Source organism: Pseudonaja textilis, chromosome 2 (assembly GCF_049901715.1).
Source record: "Pseudonaja textilis isolate UNSWEBS1 chromosome 2, rPseTex1.2, whole genome shotgun sequence".
Classification (NCBI taxonomy): Eukaryota; Metazoa; Chordata; class Lepidosauria; order Squamata; family Elapidae; genus Pseudonaja; species Pseudonaja textilis.
The window spans coordinates 33130281-33151436 of NC_141991.1; the positions used below are offsets into that span (position 1 = coordinate 33130281).

At 38.9% G+C, this 21156-nt stretch overlaps 1 protein-coding gene across 36 annotated transcripts in view; it reads right to left on the reverse strand.

The window, feature by feature from the left end:
• FOXP1 (forkhead box P1) overlaps positions 1–21156 on the reverse strand; it is a 639457-nt gene that overhangs the window by 166290 nt on the left and 452011 nt on the right. For 3 of the 36 annotated variants that reach the window (XM_087923680.1, XM_087923686.1, XM_087923682.1), the window contains exon 1: positions 5568–5723. The exons of 32 other annotated variants lie outside the window; for them this stretch is intronic. The gene's annotated coding sequence lies outside the window, so the exon portion shown is untranslated. Of the gene's footprint in view, positions 1–5567; positions 5934–21156 lie in introns of those variants that run through there. One more of the 36 variants, XM_026722354.2, reaches the window with a different exon arrangement.

The window sequence follows — 21156 nt, forward strand, 5'->3', positions numbered from 1 at the left end:
TGGAAGTTTACATGCCTCAAGGACATGTCCCCTGCTTGCTGTCTCATTGGAGGATTCACCATTGCAGGACTCAAGGGTTTCCTGGTCTCCTTGGAGATGTTCAGTACATGCGTAGGTGTTAACAGTGGGAAGAGTAAAGACTTCATCAATGTAAAAGGAGAAAGAAATAGTCCTATGCAAGATGCCTACATGGAAAAAGGAAGGGAAGCATCCTTCAGCATATATTCACCGAGATGCTGAAGCTGATTACATGGTATTCTTGAATTTATTTAGTTTCATAGGTTGGAAAATATGATCAACTATTAATTAAAAAAGAACAGTGACCAGTAACTATAATAAGCAAAGGAAGCCTCATATTTCTTAGCAAACTGTCCAGACTGTTCTGTTTCTATTTCTACTTTGACACACTACTCTAAAAGACACTATAAATATCTGAACAAAGACAAATTTCAGTATGAAAAAGAGTATCTACCTGGCATAAAAGAAGCACTGTCATGAGCAATTTAAGTCTGAGATCTATACACAGATACTAGAATAACATTCAATGAAATGTAAACTCTAATAACATACTTATAACATTCCTTGACTGCCGCGTTTATATTTTATTTTGGCTCACTATCAAACAAAGATCCTGAAAAGTACAATGTCATTTTCCCAACCTCCTACGTTCAAGACACACTGACTACAATTCCCAAGATGCCAGCCTAGATGGCCCCCACAGGTCATACCTGTGGGGGCAATGATGAGAGCTGTAAAGAAACAAGCACTGTACATTGTATAACCTAGTGGAGTGTATTCAGATGGTGGAGCCAAAATGGGGTGCGGGTGGGGGGAGAGAAACAGATGCTCAGAATTAAAAGTAAAGGAATGGGTGGCAATTTATGTTAAGTTTTTCAAATCTGAGTTGATGTGGTTTATTCGTTGCAGATCCCTTTTGGTACTTTGCATGGATTCCAAGATGCTACAGTCATATTCACAATCAGGACTTCTGGTATTTAGAGCCACTGAGTATATAATTAAATTAAACCACAGAGAGCTGACAACACCTCACCAAAGCACAAGAAGAGAATATTATCCTTTCTTCATCTTAAACTTAATGTTTGTAGAAAAGACTGGGGGAGTGCTAACAGTAACCTTTATTACAAGGTCAACCCATGTCCTCTGTTCAATTGTTCAGTTTAACTCTCACCTTCTCCAGCTGCTTCAGAGAATCTCAGCTCACCCTTGACCCAAAATCCAACTGCTTGCCCTGTAATTCTAAAGGCTAATCAACAGTTATTACTTCTCTGGAGTTAGACAAGAAAGAGGAAGAGCTCTGAAAAGAAAGCAAGTTGGCTAGGGTTGGGCTTGTCTGCCCACCTTCCCATCCTCTAAGACTGTGTGTGACTCTAGAGGGTCTTTATGAAATTAGCTGTCAGATCTCCATTCAATCTTAATGGTCATCAACTTATTATGCTGACTTCTTTCCTCTAATGCAGCTTGTCGACTGTTGCTTAACAGCTTTTATGTAAGATTTCCGTCTCTTTTAGCACATAAATTGTAGATGAGAAATGAGGGCATGTTTTTGGTAACTGCAAGCAGCTTATTTTTATAAACTAGGGTGATACAATCCATTCAAAAAGAATGCCTTCTTTTTTTTCAAAAAAATGATGGGCTTTTTTAATGAATCTTCAAGGCTGTAAACATTACCCATGGAATGGCATGGATTAACTCATTTTGATTATGAGTAGGTAGATACATTTGTAAAGAAGCATAAGTCTGTTAGTTCTATTTTGACAACTATAATATATCTAAAATCCTCTTTTTGTACATAAAATTTCATCAAGTCAACCTTTTTGACATCTGTTTTCTTTTATCTACTCAATGTCACCAATAACTCTCTTCACAGCAGAGTCTTACAGCAGAATATGAATTTGTGCAGTAAACATGGTGCAAGGACCAATTAGCAAGTAGAAAAGGGGTATTTCTTTTCATTTAACAACTGGTGAAGACAAAAATAGTTCAGTGAAACTGGGTTCTGGAAGAGTCTGAAAAGGAAAATAATTGATGTTGATAACACAATGGTAGTGTGAAGAAAAAGAGAAGTTATTTTTTCTTTCTTTAATGATAGGTGAAGTCATCCAATAACTAACCGACAAACTAACTGTATTTCACTGGGTGAAAATGGTTTCTAGACTTTTTAAAAGAAGATTAGATAAGTCACATTAATCTTTACAGCTACATGAAGTACATTGTTTATAAAACTCCAGTTTTATAAACAGTATACCACTGAATATGAGTTGCTAGGAGACAAAAGTAGGACAAGGCAATCACTTCCCCTCTTATTCTGTCCTACTGTTGTTGCCATTTTAAGGGCATCAATTTGCCAATAAAAGAAACTGGATGTTGTATTAGATTGATCTGATCCACAAATTATGTTACAGTGCAAATTTTTTTAACTACCGGTTCTGGCTTGGTGGGCATGGCAGGAAAAGGGTACTGTAAAGTCTCCAGCCAGAGGATGTATTTGCCAGTTCTCGGAACTACTCAAAAATTCCGCTCCCGGTTCTCCAGAACTGGTCAAAACCTGCTGAATACCACCTCTGATACAGTGACATCATTTACACAGTGACAAAGCTGTCCCAATAAAAGAATCATTCTCCGTCTCATAGTATGGGAGACCATAATAAAAGCCAAGAGATTTTACAAAGTTCCTCAGCCCAAATTAATTTTACTCAGGCTTTATACTAGTAAAGGTAGACCTTGACTTATAACTGAAGTTACAACAGGCTGAGGAAAAAAAAAGACTTATAGCCACTGCAGTGTCCCTGTGGTTATATGATAAAAAATTTGTATTCTTTAAAAAAAAAACCACCCGATATAACATTTGGTTATTAAACAGAGTTGCCCCTATGTTGCACTTATTTTTGGAAATAAAGGTGGTATCCTTTTTTTATTAATAACAAAACTTCCCATGTTCACAGTAATGTGTATGTATCTATAGAGACTGCTACTTCCCAGCACTTCCTGGAATGACTATGTTATTAGATGGTGCTGTATGGGTGACGCTGTCAGTCCAGAAAATCATACAAAAGAGACACACAGCTTCTCTGTGAAAAGCTTATACTGCTTTCAATAGGCGGGACATTTTTGTAATGAACAGCTGAAAAAGCTATGAATTCTGCCTACCTCGTATATATTAAAAATAAATTGAATGTTTTCAGAATGAATACTAGCTGGACTTTATTCCTGCTGTTCTTTCTCCCTTTATAGAGTACATGTTGAAGAAATCTGTTCCCAGCAGGGTCCATGGTAATATTATAACACATTGTTAGCTCAGATTCATAAATTGTTTGCTAAAGTTGGTAGCTGGAAGACAACAAAAGTACCCTATTAAAACTTCTTACAGCAGCCTTTCAGTATGGTTTTACCAACAGAATGAAGCTAATTGTTTAATGCTATAGACTAATGCAATGGTGAAGTCTGAGAGATAACATAAGATTCTTAAACAAATCTATTCAGTTATCCATATATCCAATATAAAAATCACTTTTGTACCTTTTTTTGTAACTCAGTGAAATCAGTAAAACATACCATATTGCTCCTACTAACTTTGCCATATATATTTTCCTTTCTTGATAGTAATTTAGTTCATAAGATTTTGACTCCTGAGATATTATTAAAAACAGAAGTGTGTATAATAACATTCATAGGAACCATGTCCCCCCAAAAGGTGCTTTAATACAGTTGCAAATGCCACATGTTCACTGAGAACAGCTGATTTTGGGGTGAAATCATAACTAGCCTGTGGATATTTTGCTCTAAAAATCAGTATCCGCCCCCCCCTTCCACAAGAGCCCAAAGACCCTCATTTAGGCAGCTCCTAGCTGATGAGTTAAAAGAAGGAAGTGACATTTTCAAAGGAGGTAGAGAAACAAGCCTTATTGTAATCAATCCAGTTCAAGTTCCAAGCAGTTGGCAATGTTATCTATGGAAACATTCCAGTAGAAGAGTACACAAAGCAGCAGATTAATTTTTGCTTGAGAACCTTGTAAATTTTTAGAAAGCCAAAGCCCTGGAACACCAGGGGAAAAAACTTAAACTTTTCTTCCTTCAAATTAAATCAACACATAATGTTTCTTTCTTTCTTTACAAAAAATAAATAAATAAAAACACAATGCTTTTATTATTTCCTTGAATTTCTTATGGCCACAAAGAAAACAAGGGAATGGTCACATGTTTATTTATTTGAGCTACTCCCTTTTCCTTCTGATAAATAATCAAGCTTGCTCTCCAGAAAAAACAGAATCAGCAAGCTGGGAAATCTGATCGTCATCAAACAGACTGATATACTAGGAAAGGCAACAGACCACTGTTCCCACAGTGAGCTTTGCAGGCCTACACCTACACTAGCATCTGAGTAAATAACTATAGTCACCCTTTCCATCTTCTCTATGCAATTAATCTTTCAGTTAAATAAACTGTCCTCAAGCAATTGCCAGCATTGTTATTTTTTCCAATGGCATATTTCTGAAAATCAGCCACCTCTCCCACATCCTTCACGAATGCGTACACATATTCTTAAATATGTGTGCTGCACCTGCAATTGTTCATAAATATGAATTTGTTCTAAAACATTACCTTCTTAAAACATTATGCATATCACAGATTTCCTAGAAGCTTTTTTAAGGATGCTGTTTCCTATTATAGATTATCCATTTTCCACTTTCACTCTATGGCTCTGACGCTTCAAACCATTAAATAAAAAGGTAGGTATCAGCTAGCGTTAAGAGGACTTTCCTTGAGGAATATCATAAATTGCCAACAAAAATGCAATATGTGTTAAGGGACACAAACAAGTTCTACTGAAACGTAGCAGCTGTTGTAAGCATTAGCTTCTGGTATTAAATCAATACTCCAAATCTGAAGAGTAGTCTTTTGACGTGAAAGTAAACTTTTTGCAAATAAGTTTTCCTTCCCTCAGTCCTTCCCCTCTGCTTGTTGAAGTACCAAGACAACAGTTATAAATGAAAGAGACATCACCCAATCAGTAGCCAGCATTTCATTAGCATTTGTTTTCTACAAATATTAACAAGACTGATTCAGAAATGGAACTAGCCACAAGGCAAAGATTCGTTCAAGCCTCTTTCTCCTTTTTTCTTTCTTTCTTTGCTGCTGTTCTTCCTGAACTTGAGACAACGATAGGACAATGGTTGCTGGCTCGCTCTCATTCACTTCAACGTGTGTACACATTCACACACATAAACATACAATAAATGAACGATATGCCTCTCTATGTAAGCGATAACATGAAACTTCCTGGGATACATACTTGAAAAGCAAGACAGAAACCCTCCCCAAACGAGGAAAAAGTTAGCAGAAACCAGTTTACAATCCATCTTGTTTTCATTCACAAGGCAGTAAACATCTTATTTGTTTTAAACCCCAGCAATTAAAATCTCCTACAATTGCAAGCAAGATAGCAGGATAAAAGTTGCTTGCAGCCTTACATAGTGTCCTCTTTCCCCTCCCACTGGATATTTCAAAAGACAATATAAAGAGTTTAGTTTCACAGAGAAAGCGCTTACTGTTAATCTCTAGTTTGCCGTCTTCTTGCCGAAGATGTGTCCTGGTTGTTTGTCTGAAGCAGGGGGTTGAAGAATGGTAAAAAGATGTTTGAATAAACAGGAAGTGCTGTGCAGCTGAAGCACACACTGAAGGGAAAACACATTGGAGCACTGCCCTTTGTAGGCAACAACGGGAGGCTTGCCTCCACAGTAGCAACGTCTGCTTTTATGAAACGACAAAGAAACCACAAGAATTTAAGCAATTTTCCCCCCATCTCCAAGTCAACTGGAGCTTGCAGGTAATTTCAAAGTTGTGCTTAACACGCCAAAAAATTATATTAATTCTACCCTATTAAAGCAGATGGCTGCATGCTTAAAATCATACATAACTGGCTGAAACAACGGCAAATGCATCTTAGCCATGAAGCTAGGCAAATCCTTTATTTGTACATAGTTCTGGAAAGCTTGTTTTTCACACTCTTCGAGGTACCCACGCACTTATGTCAATAAATGTCTGTTAAAGTTGGCCAGACTTCACAGCAATTATTCAAATTCCTTCATAAAATTTTTCCCCTTTCAAATAAATCAGACTTTGCATCAAAGTTCTCAGGAGTATGCCTTCAATATCTTCCCCCAAATTCATTCTTTTTCTTACATTCCCCGTCACCAAAGCACTATTTAAATCCAAATGACTAAGTAAACTATCTTCCGTTCGCCATCTCTCCTGCTCCCCTTTCTCAGCCTCAATTATTAAAGCCCTGCTCTTTTGACATCTAAGAGAAATGACAAGAGATATTGACAAGGCAAGTAAACTGGAGCTGACACTTGATGATGGCTTATAAAGGGTTGAGCGGTGGAACAACCAGCAACAGTAGTTTACCATTTAAAAAAAAAAAGAATTCCTCTAGAAAATGTATTGCTATTGCAAAATGTACTACAATCTCTGATATTTGTTATTTAGCATGTAACTCCTGGACTTGTCTGTCATTCTAGGTGCTAATGCTACCTAAAATAACTCATTGGGAGCTGTCAGTTTACACAGGACCCAATCTTTTCTTCCTACGAGGATTTTTTTTTTTAACACCGGAATTCATCTTCTTTTGATCTCACATTCAAAGCAACAGCAGCTTGATAGACATGCAAGTCTGAAAGCAAATCCAGACACTGAAGATAAACTGGCAGAGTATGACAGGCAGGAGCATCTAAAGCTTATAAAAATGAAGAGAACAGCATGTCGTCTGAGTATTACAATAGCAGAAATCAAGAGACACATTAGGTGGAACTGATCAGCCACAAAAACCATTCAAAAGGCAGATCACAGAAACAGAAAGTCTAGGCAGCTGTGGGAAGGGGAGGGAAATGTGGCGGGGGGTGGGGTGGGGTGGGGGGTGGAATGGGAAATATCTGCTTTAAAGAGGCATCACCTTTTCTTTAATGCACTACCATTTTTCTGCTCCCGGTATGCAAAGTGGAGGAAATTGAGGGTTTCTTGTAAAAAAAAAAAAAAAAAAGCCTGGACTAACTCAGCAGTACTTACCACTTAATCTTTTAATTAGACTTCTCAATTAGGCAGGTGAAACAAAAAATATTTTAAACTGAACAGTGTGTCTGTGGTGCTTCACTTTTCGGTTGTAGATATTAGGAAGGAGTTATCTGTAGAAATTCAGGAGTCCACCCCAAATACCGCAACACGTGCTTATGCTCCAATGAGGCTCACGGTCCAGAGAAATACAGGTAGTCCTCAAGTTACAACAATTCATTTAGGGATCGTTCAAAATTACAATGGAACTGAACAAAGTGATTGATTACTGCTTTTCACACTAATGACTATAGGTGCTTTTTCAAAAGGCAACTGGACAATTTTTTTTTTTTTTTCCCATTTTGAAAAAGCACCTTCGAGACAACCATGACTTGGATGATGGGAGAATCTCCATAGACACACTCATGACTGTTGCAGCATCCCCATAGTCATATAATCAAAATTCAGATGCTTGGCAACTGCCTCTTATTTATGACAGATACATGTCCTGGGCTCACATTATCCTCTTTTGCGACCTTCCGACAAGCAAAGTCAATGGGAAGCCAGATTCATTTAATAACCATGTTACTAAATCAGGGCTGTCAAACTCGTGGCCCACAGGCCGGATGCATCACATGCTGGCCACGCCCACCCCCATTTTAGCGAAGCAGGTGGAAGTCGCGATATGTCACATGACAATATGACAGCATGAGTTTTGATACACCTGTACTAAATGAACAACTGTAACGATTCATTTAACAACTGTTGCAAGACATTCATAAAATAAGACCAAATTCACTTAATAGCCATAGAAATTTTGGGCTCAAGTGTGGTCCTAAGTCAAGGACTACCTATACTTCTGGATTGTAGCTTAATATGGTAACCAGAAATACTGAGGTCTGCTAGTATTTGTAAATTGGAAAATCTCTTGGAAATGCCACCCATTTACAGAGCCTTAAGAGTTCCATTTCTTGAAAATTGCTTAGAAATCTGATTAGCTGCTGCGTTCTCTCTTCACTGTTGAAAGACCAATGTTTGTTGGAGGATATTACTTAAATTGGCCTATCTCTGAGACAGTTAACACCAAAGGAGGAAACGCTTATGTGGGAATGATCACTAAAACTTTGCTGGGGAAAATCCATACATTTTAAATTCCTACCTCTTTCCGATAAGCTTCTTACTTTAATTGAAGTTGCTGAAAATAATGAAAAAAGCATTTTCCCAACAATTTTGTACTTAGAAGTGTTTGTTAACAAACACAGGATGAGCAGGCAGCCTTACCAAAAGGGCAGCAGACTTCTACATTATAATTTAGCCTGTGGTTATTCCTGATTAAGAATACCCTCTGGGACAGCAAAGGAAGATATTCTTTTGTAGCAAGAATAGCTTTTAAAATTAGCCTTGCATAATAAAGCAAGAGAATAACTGTGCTAAAACAATGATGAAGGTTGCAATTTTAGTTTGCCATTTAGGGATCTAAGAAGGACTGTCTGAGAACTAAAGGAAACCTCTCAATTGGGACTTACTACTGCAGGACTGTCAAACTCTCGGCCTGTGGGCCGGATGCATCACATGTTGGCCATGCTCACATCCAGTTTCGCGAAGGGGAAAAGGTCCTGATATGTCACATGATGACGATGTGAGTTTGACACCCCTGTACTACAGGTAGCCCTCATCTTACAATTGTTTAGTGACTGTTACAATTGAACTGAAAAAAGTGACTTATGACTGGTCTTTGCACTTATGACTGTTGCAGCGTTCCCCTGATCAGGTGATCAAAATTTGGGTTCTTTGCGATGGACATGCACTTGTAACAGTCACAGGTCCCAAAGGCTCATTTTGCAATCTTCTCAGCTGGCTTCCAACATGCAAAATCAATGGGGAAAGCCCAATTTGCTTAACAACCACATGATTCATTTAACAACTGTTAATGACCTGATTAAACAATCATTGCAAAAAGATTCACAAAATTGGGCACAACTGACTTAACAACCACTTTGCTTAGCAATGGAAATTTTGGTCCCAACAGTGTTCATAAGTTGAGGACTACCTGTAGGTCAGTGCTTCTCAGCCTTGGCAACTTTAATTCTAGGTGCTGAAATTGGCACACCTTAAAGTGGCCAAAATTAAGGAACACTGCACTATGCCAACCCAAACAAAGACCGAGTTTGTTTGTTTGTAAGAATAGACCTGTTCTAGTCTATGACACTTGCATATATGTGGCACTTCTAGGGACAAACAACAACAGTGATGGCTCTGGTTGCTTTCCCAAGGATGTAGCAGCCTGTCAGGTTGCATCAGCACTCTAGCTTCCAGATCTGTAGGCAGCTGCATGACCACTTGATGGCAGCAAAGAATCAAAGTTTTCTGTGTATCGTTGCTGCCATCTAGAGCAGTGGTCGCCAACCAGTGGGTCAGGGGGACCACTGGTGGTCCACAAGAAAATTTTGGTGGTCGCAGAGAAATGTCACTTCCAAATCACCCCCCCAAAGCAATTAATCCAGGCTGCATGGGAACACAGGGCTGTGCCGCCCACATGGCCTGCGGGAACACAAGGCTTGCATCGCTTGTATTGCGAACAACACGAGGTAGTGGGGGGGAAGGGTGGAGGGGGAGAACCTGCCCCACTCGCCCCACATGCCTCACCTGGCCACTGGGTTGCTTCTTTCCGCTTCTTTCTTCTTCTGCTTTTGGCTGCACGCAAGGAAAGCAGCAAAAGTCTTTCTTTCTCTGCCCCAAATTCTACCAGAAATGAGTCTTTGGGACCCTGCAAGGTACCTGTTACAAGAGGCTGCGCCAGCAAAGACTCATTTCTGGTGGAATTTGGGGCAGAGAAAGAAAGACTTCTGCTGCTTCTGCTGCTTTCCTTGCATAAAGCCAAAACTCCCTCCCTGCCTCCCCCTGAGAACTGCGCTGGAGATGGTATCCTGTGATCCCCAATAAAGAATGATCGATCGGTTGGAAAACGGAGTAGGGAATTTTCCTGCAGACTTTTTGGGGGATTTTCCCAGGGTCTCTGGTCTGCGGGATTTAAAATTATGAGATTGGTGGTCCCTGAGGTCCAAAAGGTTGGCAACCCCTGATCTAGAGGTTACCTAGTTTAGTACCACTGAGGCTTTCTGCTTGGTTTAATAACAGCCTGCTTTTGTTGGTTGCTCCATCACTACTCCTTGTGCCATCCTAGACAAATGCCTTGATTCCTTTATTGGCACCTGGGTACATACCACCCCTGTAGTGTATGCAAGTTTTGGCTTTAAAATATTTGCAGCCAAGCCAGATCTTCTGCAGTTACATGTTGTACAACAACGACTGCTGATATGATGACAGTATTAAGGGAATAGTTGTTTTTCCTATGGAACACAATCAACTCCAAACTCCCAATTTTTGGAGTACCACTCTTTCTCTGCTCTAGATATGAAATATGCAAAAAATCTGGATTCTATCACTATTATAAGAAAGTCACCTTCTGTCATGCATTGTGGCTATCTAATGAACTAAAGGCTGATTATTTATCTTTAAACTGTACTAGTTTAATCTTTTATAAGGTCATTGCTAATCTGCTTCAATCTTATTTTAAAAAATACTTTCAAAAGTTGTCACTGGAAAGATGGGTCTGCCTGTCATTGGAACTGAAATCTTTGATTGAAAAAGCAGTCTGTGCAATGAGCTTAAGCCCTTCTGTAAGTTAGAAGCAACCATAGCCTCGGTACCTGAGTATTAATCTGGACATCAATATTGTGTGTGTGTGTGTGTGTGTGTGTGTGTGTGTGTACACATACACACGTATACATACATGCACATATGTGTGTGTGTATATGTATACTGTATTTATGTGTATAGGTATGTGTGTGTGTATACATATAGAGAGATGGCATTCAGCTTTGTTCGGGTATTTTCCCACGTCATAGTAGTTGTGCTTTTAAAGTTATAGCAACGTTTCAGCAGAATCTCATCTGCCATCATCAGGCTTCTGTATAGTGTTCATCTGTGAGTCAGGCTTTTATAGTGGTTTCAGATTTAAATTTGGGGCAGCCTATTTCTGTGCCAGAATGGTTTTTTCTTCACCCTGATTGGTTGGGAGTCTTGGTCTTTGTTTATTGGTCTTGGAGTTTGCTGCGTTCTGCTTGATTGGTGTTTCTAATATCTCCTGTCTGTTTTTTGGCTCTTTTTGTCTCTTGATTGGCTGGCAACATTGTGTTACTTTATTGGAGGCCTTTAGTGCACCTTGGCTCCGGGTAAATGGACGGCTATCATTAGTTAGGAAGCTAGGTTTCATCTGAGTGCCTGGTTGGGGTGTGTTTGAGCTGGAGGTATCAGGGGGGATCTGTCTCTGCCCAGGTGTTTGCCTGGCTTGTGATGTGGAGATTTTTTTGTTTGTGAGTGCAGGCTTCCAAATGATTGACAGTCTGGTGGAATCATCTCTTCTATTCATGCTTTCTGGTCTTTTTTCAATCTCTATGGCTTATCTGATGATTCTGTGGCTGGGGTTTTCTATAGTGGCTAGGGTTTTGGTGCCATTGAAGTTGATGCTATGACCTGTGGCTTTCATGTGTTGGACTAGTGAGGAAGTGTGTTCCAGCTTTTTGACTGCATTTTTGTGTTCATCCAGGCGGGTACTTATTCTTCTATTGGTCTGTCCAATGTATGTGGCCGGGCATGATGCACAGGGGACTTCCTATATGCCTTGGTTTTCCAGGTCAATTTTATCTTTGGGGTTTTTAAGGATGGCTGCTATTTTTCTGTCTGTTTTGAAGGCAGTCTTGATGTGATGTCTGTGTAGTATCTTACTAATTTTGTCTGTAGTACCTCTTATGTAGGGCAGTACAACTGTTCCATAGGTCTGTCCATCTTCTGGGTCTCTATTATGTCTCAGTGTGTTTTTGTGGATCAAGCCGGTGATTTTGCTTTTGTGGAAGCCGTTGGCTGTCAGTACCTTAGTCAGGGTGCATAGTTCAGTCTTTATGTGTGTCTTGTCTGCCAGGCGTTTGGTTCTGGTAATTAGTGTTTTAGCCATGGAGTTTATCTGTGCTGGGTGGTGGTGGGATTGGGCGTTGAGGTAGCGGTTAGTGTGTGTTTTCTTCTGGTATACATTGTGTCCTAGTATGCCATCTGTTTTTTTTGTAGATTTTTGTGGCATTCAATTAGAACAGGACAAGAAAACCCCCAACAACTCACAACAACACCTGAAGCAATTAATATACAACGTTTCCAACAGAGAACTCACCAAAACAGAAACAGATGTCCTAACCAAAAGATTCAATTATGCTACAGCACCCCAAAAAATCCCCACAGAATCCATCATATGTGCAGTAGAATCCAGCCTAACCAAGTTAAATACAGATGAAGCTGATAAAATAAGACACCAAGTTACCAACATCCCCTGCACGAGCAAACCACCCAAAAGCAACTTGCAGAAAGAAGAAATTAAAGCGCTACAAACCCTGAAAAGAGATAACAGCATAATCATACTCCCAGCAGACAAAGGGAATGCCACAGTAGTAATGGACAGAAAAGACTATGAAACAAAATTGACAGACCTACTCCAAGACTCCACATACAAACCCATAAACACAGACCCAACCACATACCTGGAAAAATTAACCAAGAAGAAAATTATAACCAGCCACATGAGCAAAGAGATCCAACAGACAATCATCCCAAGAGAAAAATCTTCCAGATGCCCCAAACTATACGGCCTCCCAAAAATACAAAGAAGGCATACCTCTCAGACCCATAGTCAGCTCCAGAGGAGCACCACTACAAAACCTAGCCAAATACTTAGCAAAACAGCTACAGCCCCATGCTGAAACAGCAGCTTCACATGTACAAAACTCATACCACTTCTTGGAAATGATCAAAGATCTACATGTGGAGCAAGAAGATCTGCTTGTAAGTTTTGACGTGGTTTGACTATTCACTCAAGTCCCGATAAAAGAGACCCTTGAAATCATCAAAAATAAATACCAACCAGCTAAACACCTCATGGAATAACAGAACACTGCTTAACCAACACATATTTCATATACAAAGGACAAAGATACAAACAAATTGAAGGAGCCCCTATGGGATCACCACTGTCACCCGTCATTGCAAACCTGTTCATGGAAGAATTCGAATCCAGAGCCCTGGCCAATGCCATCCACAAACCCAAACTATGGTTAAGATACATCGATGACACATTCGTGATTTGGCCCCATGGAAAAGAAAACCTAAACTATTTCCTAACACACCTAAGCAGCACACACCCCAAAATCAAGTTCACCATGGAAACAGAAACAAACAACTACCATTCCTAGATGTACTAATCTACAAAAAAACAGATGGCACACTAGGACACACCGTATACCAGAAGAAAACACACACTAACCGCTACCTCAACGCCCAATCCCACCACCACCCAGCACAGATAAACTCCGTGGCTAAAACACTAATTACCAGAACCAAACGCCTGGCAGACAAGACACACATAAAGACTGAACTATGCACCCTGACTAAGGTACTGACAGCCAACGGCTTCCACAAAAGCAAAATCACCGGCTTGATCCACAAAAACACACTGAGACATAATAGAGACCCAGAAGATGGACAGACCTATGGAACTGCTGTCCTGCCCTACATAAGAGGTACTACAGACAAAATTAGTAAGATACTGCACAGACATCACATCAAGACTGCCTTCAAAACAGACAGAAAAATAGCAGCCATCCTTAGAAACCCCAAAGATAAAATTGACCTGGAAAACCAAGGCATATAGGAAGTCCCCTGTGCATCATGCCCAGCCACATACATTGGACAGACCAATAGAAGAATAAGTACCCGCCTGGATGAACACAAAAATGCAGTCAAAAAGCTGGAACACACTTCCTCACTAGTCCAACACATGGAAGCCACAGGTCATAGCATCAACTTCAATGGCACCAAAACCCTAGCCACTATAGAAAACCCCAGCCACAGAATCATCAGATAAGCCATAGAGATTGAAAAAAGACCAGAAAGCATGAATAGAAGAGATGATTCCACCAGACTGTCAACCATTTGGAAGCCTGCACTCACAAACAAAAAAATCTCCACACCACAAGCCAGGCAAACACCTGGGCAGAGACAGATCCCCCCTGATACCTCCAGCTCAAACACACCCCAACCAGGCACTCAGATGAAACCTAGCTTCCTAACTAATGATAGCCGTCCATTTACCCGGAGCCAAGGTGCACTAAAGGCCTCCAATAAAGTAACACAATGTTGCCAGCCAATCAAGAGACAAAAAGAGCCAAAAAACAGCAAGATCACAGCTCACCAACTCAAATCCCCCAACAACTAAGACTAACCTGAGCACAACCAAGCCTCCAACTGAACAGAACACGCCTCCAGCCAATCAGAACACGGCCAACCCCCCAACCAATCAGAACACAGCCAACCCCCCAACCAATCAGAACACACCCCCACCCAATCAGAACACAGCCAAGCCCCCACCCAATCAAGTCACACCCCCACTAGCAGTTAAAAGGAAGAAGCAGCTCAAGCTCACATCACTCTGAGAAGCACAGAGCCGAAGACAGAAGCCTGAAGATGATGAATGAGACTTCATCGAAACGTTGCCTAGATACTGCCAATCTTACGCGGGAGAAAACCCGAATAACCAAAGATCCATACACACACACACACACACACACATATACAAACACACACACACACACATACATATGTGTATGCATATACTGTATATGCATGTATGTATATGTATAGATATGTGTGTTATACGTATGTGTGTGTATAGGTATGTATGTATGTATACACACACACACACACACACACACACACACACACACACACTGAATTATCCCATAGCCATTTTCTGACAGAAACTAGATCTCGGCAATAAAGATTTTGTTCACCCAATTGTGTTAGTACACAGTGATCCTAGGGATGGGTGGTGATCAGTCTGCATTCTCAATAAGCTTCTTCTTTCCCTTTTAATTTGCAGAGATCCTGTGGACTTGAATGTCATCATGGACCTTGAATGTGAAATAGCTTCAAGCTAATAGCGCTAATTGCTTGAAGATGTGTAGGCAGGTGAAATTGGATCCCTCTGGCCACTGAAGAGACCCAAGAACAGTAGATGAATCTTTACATAATAACTCTGAGTTTAATAGATAGTAAAGCCATCTAAAGAGTTTTGTTCAACTAGCCAAAACAAAAAAACAAAAACCTGTGAGCAGGTGACTCCTTAAAAGACCACATATGTAAAAAGTAACAAAATACACTTTCTATTCATTTTAAAGGACAATGGTACAAATCCCAAAATTACTTGTGTTTGTAGAAGCAGGCCAAAATTGTTATGCACCTGATCTTAGATCTCATAACCATCAAAGGTACCGTATCTGTCAGGGCTCTATGAGATAAAAATGTGTTGATCTTTTAAAAAGAACATGCTTTGGTGCTAGTTTTCAAAAACCTAAAACTTATGACATCCATTAAAAATATAAAGTTATCTTAGAGCGAATCTTGACTATTAATGATTTCATGGATATGCATGATTAATTTCCTTACAACAACATGGAAGCATTCTTTCTTTCTTTCTTTCTTTCTTTCTTTCTTTCTTTCTTTCTTTCTTTCTTTCTTTCTTTCTTTCTTTCTTTCTTTCTTTCTCTCTCTCTCTCTCTCTCTTTCTTTCTTTCTTTCTTTCTTTCTCTCTCCCTCTCTTCAGTCTCGTTTAAATCCCAAATGCTAAGCAGATCTTACCTTACTTTTTTTAATCAATTGGTTAGGTGCTCCATGCAGAACATGTGATAACATGAAGAATACCCATGAGTATTCCCTACTCACTCCATATGAAAATATAGTCATGCAAATTATAAATCAATATTCAAAATATACACCAACTCTTGGGTGTTTCTAATTTCATATCAAACAAAAAGAACTGACTGACCCTGAATACAGGGTCAGGACTGAAAATCCCGTTACCTTTATAGAAGGATTCAGTCAATATCATGTGAGGTACTAATACCACACCTAGAATACTGCATCCAGTTTTGGCCACCACTCTATAAAAAAGATATTGTGCAGAGAAGAGCAACAAAAGATTAAGGGACTGGAGGCTAAAAAATATGAAGAACTGGACATGGCTCGTGTAATGAACAGAAGGACCAGGGGTGACATGATAGCAGTGTTACAATATTTGTGGGACTGTCACAAGAGGACAGGGTTAACATATTTCCCAAACCACCTGAAGACTTGAGAAGGAAAAATGGATGGAAACTAATCAAGGAGTGATTCAACCTAGAAATAAGGAGAAATTTTCTGACAGCAAGAACAGCTTGCCTTCAGAAATTGTGAGAGCTTCATTGTTGGAAGCTTTCAAGAAGAGACTAGACAGCTATTTATCAAAAATGGTGTAAGACAGGGGTGGTTAACTTTTCTGCACCAAGTGCTGAAAAGGGAGCCCACATGTGCCAAAAAGGCACTGAGTGTCGAAGCATGCACATGTGTCGGAAACCAGAAGAGCAGCTCCCAGCGCATGCATGTGTGCAGGCCACCTGGTCTTCTGGTTTCTAATGCACAAAGACCAGCTGGCATGAGATGGCTCTGCATGCCACTTCCAGCACGTATGACATAGGCTCGCCATCACAGATATAGGGTCTCCTGCTTGAGCAGGGTAGTGGACTAGATAACCTAAAAGATCCCTTCCAACTCTGTTATTCTATTGCATTCTAAAAATAACCAATTATCTGTACAAGTTGAGGTAACCGCAGTGATAACTAAAACTGACCTTTGGAAAATATAACAGCAACTATATGACCTTCCATCAAAATGTACCATAAAGTCCAACTGAATTGGAATAATTTTACAGCCACCCTGAATTTTTAACATTTGTGCAATTAAGATTTGTGCAATTCCTGCTTCAACACATCTAGAAGTTATAGCTTCCTAAATTCCAGGTACTATAAGTGGAATCTAGTGAAATTATCCAGCAGTTAAATAAAAGTATATTCCATATGCTAAAATTGTAATTTTCAGCAATAGCAGCATTACGTTCAGGCCCACATAATAATAATCTGAAGGAGAAATTTTTACCAATAATTGTCACATTATTGCAAAAATTCTCAACATTAGTAGATTATTTGTTTCTATATAGCTGTGCCTTATGCTTTTCCACATGAATTATATACATACTTCGGCTCACGAATCATCTCATTAAAAAATAAAATTAAAAAAAACCTCAGAAGAGACTTTAAACAACTATTAGAAAGGACATTATTGTTCCTAAGAAATGCAGTTACACCAGACTGTTAATGTTTGTGATAACTAATTACTGAGAAGAAAGGTGAACTACCCATCACCTATTTTAATAATCTTCGATGAAAAAAGGATATGCATTCCAGCAAGTAACTATGAAAAGCTGGTTGAAGACAACTCCGCTTGAGCTTCAAAGAAATATAATCAGGGAATTACTACTGATTTTTCAGTAAGTTCAAACTTCTAGGGCCATCTTGGAGCACCAAACGAAATTACTGATCATTGTTTGGCCCAAACATATTTATTGGGGGGTAAAAGTCCCTCCTTTACTACTTTGAGAGAATGAGTGATTGGCCCAAGGACACCCAGCCCCCTTCATGTATAAGGCAGGACTACAACTCAGAGTCTTCTGGTTTGTAGTCTGATGCACCAAATTTGTATCTGTTTCTGTACATCAAACTTGTACCTGTTATTTATTACAATCCTGGAGAATGAGTGAAATCACAGATAACAGCAATAGCACTTATCACTTCACGGTGCTTTACAGTTCCCTCTAAGTGGCTTATAGAGTCAGGATATTGCCCCCGACAATCTGGGTCTTCATTTTACTGGACCTTGGAAGAATGGAAGGCTGAGTCAACCTTAAGCGGTGAGAATCAAACTGCTGGCAGTTGGCAGAATTACCCTGTAGTACTGCATTCTAACCATTGTGGATCCACAGTTCTATAACGTGGTATCTATTAGTAGAAGGATTTGTAGTCATTAATATGAAAAACAAGGTATTATTATTGTTATTGTTGTTGTTGTTATTTAAAAATGATGCAGATAATATTAGAAATCAACGCAGTTTTGCCAAGAAGAGGAATTAGTATAAAATAAGAATGACAGAAAGAGGAAAGGTACATGGACTATGTGTGTTTTGGGTTGTTTTGACTTTCTTGTAGATCGTGGGACAATTACAGACATAATATATCTTACAAAACATTTGGCAAAGTACCCCATAACATTCTGATTAGCAAGCTAGTTAAGTATACATTGGATGGAATGTTGATGGATCAACAGCTGCCTTGAAAACCAGACTAAAAGAATACTTGTCAACAATTCTTCATCACACTGCAATGAAGCATTAAATACCGTACCACAAGGTCTGGTTGTTAGCCCACTATTCTGCAACATTTATGTTTGACTCGGCTGAAGGCTGGAGGAAATGCTTTTCACATTTGCAACTAACAAAAAACTGGGTGGAATAGATAACTTTACAGGGAAAAAAACATTGAAAATAAACTTTATAGATTACAGAAATAGACTGAAAGCAATAGAAGAAATGCAATTACTCTGAATACAAAGTTCTTTACTTACACAAAAGAAATTAAAGTACATGCATACATGTACTTGTATCTAACCTGGTACTAATACATACAACATACATATTAATGGCAACGACAAGTTAAATATCAATAACTTCTAAAAAAGCAAATTATATTTTAGGATGGAACAACAGAAGCCCTTCCAAATCTCAGGAGACACTTGTACTTTTTTTCTGCATGGGCCATGTACTTTGTCCAGTTCTGAGCATCATACTTGAGAAAAATTCGGAGAAAATATTGTTTAATAATGATCTAAGTTTTGTATGGTCTACAACACGGTTTCATTTAACTTTTGTTACTCTAATTTTATGTTTGATTTGGTCATTCTCCATTCACTCCAGGAGCCTGACACACTTTAGTTTGGTTGAAATACCATTGTATAACAGGAGTTCTTGAGAATACTACTATTTTTATTTCATCATGAGTAATGACAAAGCTATTCTTTCTGCAAGAAGAGACCAAAAAGATACTGAGACTCTAGAAAGAACAACAAAGATGATAATGGTCCTTAAGGGAGCTAGTTATGCCTAGCCAACAAAGAGAAGGATTAGGGAGGATGGGATAATTGTCTTCCAGTACTTGACCGGCAGTCACAGAGATGAGGGGGTTGACTTATTATCCAAAGCACCTAAGGGCAGGACAAGATACAATGGGTGGAAGCTTGTTAACAGAGAGGTCCCACTTGGAATTAAGGAGAAATATCCTGACAGACAGTGAGAATGGAATGGACCAGCTTGCCTCCTGGAGTTTTGGTTGCTCCATTGCTGGAGGTTTTCAAGAAAAGATTGAACAAATATTTGTCTGGAATGATACAAGGACTCTTGCCTTGGGCATAGGGTTGGATTAGAAGACCTCCAAAGTCCCTTCAATCCTATGATTCTACGTGCCCTATCACATCTTCTCAGACTTACCTGAGGCACAACAGGATGACTGCATCATTTGCATACACCAAAACCAAAGCAGGTCTGTTTGGTCAATGTAATGGGATGGAACTCTTATCTTGGAAGGGCTTGAAATGAAGAATACATAAATTTAAAAGAACAGGTGGCCCAAATGAAGGTCTGTCACCCCTTTCTGAATAAATATAGAAGGTTAAAATATGGGATACTCATGTCAGAACTAAACTGCAAGGGAGTTTCATATTTCTTCTGAGAAGAAATCAAACAATGGAAGAGATTTTTTTTCCATTGCTTATTAGGGAAAGCTAAATGAAACACTGCTTAAAGATCTATGAAAGTAACATCATTTTTATGTTTATAATTTTTAAACAGATGTTGGAAAACTAAGCAATACTGTAAAGTTGCTTCCTCTTCTGCTGTCTTTTCAGGCAGAATAAACATAAAAGAAAGCTAGAATGCTACTGCTATTATTCTACCGGTTATATTTATTATATTTATGTGGAGTTTTATTATTGTATTTGTCATATTTATTGTTTTCCTGTTTTGTTTTTTTATTTTTTTGGAGTCATCTATAATCTGTCTGAGATGGCACAGAGAAAAATGTAAAATAGAAGAGATGGAAGAATTTGAACTTTGATTTTATTACAAAAAAGACATGTTTGTTTCACAGGAATCATTGGATTTCTCCACCCCCTAACAGCTTCATTAGATTTTCTGCAACAAACCTGAGTGTTAGCATTCTGAGTATTCAGGTTATTGTAAATATATTCCTGCATGTTTTAGTTAGTGACCTGGGTTAAATCTGACAAACTTGAAGAACAGCACTATTAGTAAAGCAATTAAAGATATAAAAAGGCAAGTTTCCTGATGAAGAATTGGAATAGTACAGGTAGTCCTTGACTTACTACAGTTCATTTAATGACTGTGCAAAATTACAGCAACGTTACTGGGGGGAAAAACATGACACAATCTTTTTCACATTTACAACCCTTGCAGCAATTCCATGGCCATGTGATCAAACTTCAGACACTTGGCAACATTCATATTTATGACAGTTGCAGTGTCCCAGGGTCATATGATCACATTTTGTAACCTTCTGGCAAGAAAAGCCAATGGGGATTAATTTAACAACCGTGTTACTAATTTAACAACTGCAGTGATTCACTTAACAACTATTATCTCTTTAGTATAATCATAATGTACACGCCTCCCCTAAAAATTAAACACAAAGTTAACTCAAACGAACAATGAAAACAATGAAACTTTGGGTTAGGGTTAGGCTTAGGGTGGATTTATTTTAACGAGGTTCTTCACCTCAACCTTGGAATTTGACTGAGCTCCCCCAAGTCAGGTACACATAACAAAATTGGTAACTTCATAGTAAAATATTAAATGGACACAAAACATAATATATTGTCTTTAGATATTCTACAGAATTCTTATATAGTATATGAAAATCTCTCTGCTTGACCCATTAGTGTTTTTAATAAATGATTTGGCCCTGGTCTCCTTCAAAAATAGTGGGAAAATCCAACACCCAGCTATTATCCACAATCAAAATTCATTACTAAATATTAATAATCCTTTTGTAT